Source organism: Alligator sinensis, unplaced genomic scaffold (assembly GCF_000455745.1).
Source record: "Alligator sinensis unplaced genomic scaffold, ASM45574v1 scaffold647_2, whole genome shotgun sequence".
Lineage (NCBI taxonomy): Eukaryota > Metazoa > Chordata > Crocodylia > Alligatoridae > Alligator > Alligator sinensis.
In genome coordinates this window covers 1,519,185-1,522,450 of record NW_005841832.1, presented here as the reverse complement: position 1 = coordinate 1,522,450, position 3,266 = coordinate 1,519,185, and positions in this window count along the sequence as shown.

Here is a 3,266-nt window from a genome sequence, read left to right as displayed (position 1 = left end):
GCCCGGGAGCTGTGCCCCGGCCGCATGCCAGCCTCCCTCTCCCCCTCCCCCTGCCCCGGGCAGCTGGCCGGGCGGCATGTGTGCTGCCTGCACATGTCGGGCACCACCACACTGCGCCCCGCATCACTTGCCCGCAAAGGCCCCCCACAGAGGGGCACCCCTGCCCTCACCCCCTGGCCCTGCTCCCAGCTGCGATGTGCTGCCTGCGGCCAGCAGCACCCCCCACTCCCTCAGCCCCCAACCGTCTTCCCCAGCCCTGCTCCACAGCCCCTTGCCTCCACGCTCCAGAGGCAAAGGGTGAGTGTGAGCCTGAGCCCGGCCTTGGCTGCCCCAGAGGCTCAGCCCTGCCCTCCCCCCTCTCCCTCCCGCTCCGGGCAGGGCTTGGGGTTTCCTGCCTTTCTGCAATGGGCTCTTGCAGGCTGGAGCTGCGCCAGCCTCCAAGAGCTCTTTGCAAAAGCGGAGAATCCTCAGGTTTCTCTGCTAAAAAGGGAAATCCATGTTTTCTCCAATAAAAACAGATAATCCATGGTTTTCTCTGCTTTTCCATGCAAAACGGAAAACCTGGATCCCTGCTGACCAGGCAGCTTCTCCCAGCTCCCAGCTAGCTTCCCTGTGTCCCTGATTGCACACCTCCAACCCTGGTTGGGGAATCAGCTTCTCCCGGGATGACTCAGGCTCTCCTCTGTCCTGAAGTCTGCTCCCCAGCAAGCCTCAGCTCCTTCCCTCTGCCTGGGGGGGGAAGGAGGAGCTGAATCTCTGCCCCTCTCCAAATGTCTGTTCACTTCTGTTTCAATTTAATCTGTGCAGTTTAGACTAACCTGCAAAGACTGACTCGATTCAGCCTCAGGCTTTTTGACTGTCTGTACTTAGCCACACTCTATACAGAAAAGCTACGAGATGGGCTGTTTCCAAGGTACCGTCCGTCAGGCCCAGAAACCCAGGCCAGGGGCAGCAGTGGAGGTGGGGAGCTCATGAAAACCTGTTTCTACAAAGTGTCAACCCAGCATTGCAGTTTGAGCTATGCCTGAAGAAACCACAGATTTCCAGTGCTCCCGGTCAAACTCAGAGATGCTGCCCACTACAGCTACAAGACACTAGCAAGGCCTCAGTGAAAGGCAGGGGGCTGCAGATGGGAAGGTTGAGGGCATGACTGTGCCTTTGGGACTTTGAGACCCTAGCCAGGCTAAGGAGCTCAGTATTTTTAGTGGCCTGTATATATCCCCAAGCTGTCAGTGCCAGCCAAAGTTATGCAAGATCTCGAGGCATTCTCACGCCTCAGCAGTTGACCTCTTGACAGGGGAAGAATAAAGCTATTTCAAAAACATGTTCCCCCGACCCAAGGCATCCAAAAAGCTTGTAGCAACCAGCCACGCTGGCTGGGGTCACTACCTCTTTAGCTCAGGCCCTAATTCTGACCACAGAAAGCAGGAGAAATAAGTCAAAGGCAGCTGATTTTGCCCATGCCCAAACGTGAAGGTAGTGGCTCAGCAAGAGGCCAGGAAGCCAACCCACCATCCGCTCTTTCCAGTCACAGTTGCTGGGCACCAGCAAGTGACTGTCAAAGCCCAGCAGATTCTTTGTCGTGTGTCCAACTTCTATATGGTCTGTTCCCAATATTCTGCGCAGACCGCTGCTTCTGGTGTTGGTGTTACCCAGGAGATGCCCCAGCTCTTTCTCCGTAGCCTGAGGAGAGCACGGAGCACGTCTTCTCCCCTCCCAGTACTATTCCTTGGGCCCTGCTTCACCCGCTTGCAGCCTAGCAAGCCACAGGTGCCACCTCGCTCACCAACATGGGCGCTCTCAAAAGGCTGCCTCCTCCTCTCTGCTTGGAAATGGGATAATTTTTTTTTTATCTGGGGAGAGGGAGAAGAGGTGGGGACAACTTATTCGCACCTTACCCAGTGATTGAGAGTGGAAGCCCCTCCAAGGAGGTCCAACTATATGCAGTGGGGAGCTGCAGCAGCCTGGGGCTCTGCCAAAGCCAAGCTTTCACTCTGCCACCTCAATTAGCATTAATCAGCCACTTTCAGCAAAGCCTTGCCCAGTCGCTGAAAGCAGCTGATTAATAATAATTTTCAGCTGTGCAGCCCCCTCCTCTCCCACCACCTCAGGCGGGTCCTCCCCTGCCCCGCACAACCTGTGCCCTGCATACCATGGGGAACAGGCAGTCAGAGAGAAGGACAGGGTCAAAGAGCAGCAGCACCAGGCAGGCCTCAGCGGACTCCATGTGATGCCTTGGAGGACGGGTGTGGAGGCCACACAGATTCTCTCTCTCTCTCTCTCTCTCATGGAGCAATTCATCCTGGGGAGATGACAGGTTGCAGACACAAGGCAAAGCAGACCATTATCGCTGACCTCCCTGACCCCACCACTGCCTGCTTCTCCCCATCCTCCCCTAAAAAGGCCTCATGGTCAACAACTCTCAAGCCGAGGCCTCTCTGGTCAATTCAGTCACCCAATAGGCTCCAGCACCCGTGTGGGGCAAGCTGTGCATCAAGGGCCTGTTTAAAACAAGTTGTTTGTGGAGGTCCATCATGCTCTGTGAATCTGGGAGGAGGCGGAAGTGCAACGGAGGACCATGCTGCAGGGCCAGGGGTATCTGCAGTCCGGCCAAGAAAGCCTGTTGCTTTAGTTGCAGGGGTGAAACAATGGGCCTGGCTGCCTGGCTGGGGACAGTCCTGGTAAGAAATTTGTTAACTTGAGCACCTTCATCCTGCAGAGCTGGGTGCAGTGCAGCTACTTGGTCTAGGAGTGGATGGAGACAGCCCTGACTGAGAAAATTTCTGCGGGCCCAGCACTTGGGCTTCAGCCACGGGGCCAGTGATGAGTGCATGGACCCCGCCACCACCTTCCCTTGTTCCTGGAGTGTGACCAAGATCCCTGCCTGAGAGCCAGTGGGACTTCACTAAAGGACCACCCCCCCGCCAGTGCATCCTGCCTGCGGGGCACTGCATGGGGAAGCCAACTGAAGGGGCTGTGTAGCCAAATAACCTGGGACATGCCCCCTGGAAGCAGCCGCTTGTGTTGCGACTTGGGGCTGGCTGAAGTGCTGGGAGCCAGAACAAAGGGTGCACCTATTCTGGGATGGTTTTTGGCATGGCCCCCACTGGCATATTGGCAGCAAAAAATCTACCAGAGGTAATGTCTGAAGGCTGCCTAGAGTGGCAAGTAAGTCCTTGTGCTGGCCCTGCCACACAGCACCACAGAGATGATTAATAGTTTGTTATGGGTTTGTTGTTTTGGTTTTTTTGGGGAGGGAGGGAGGT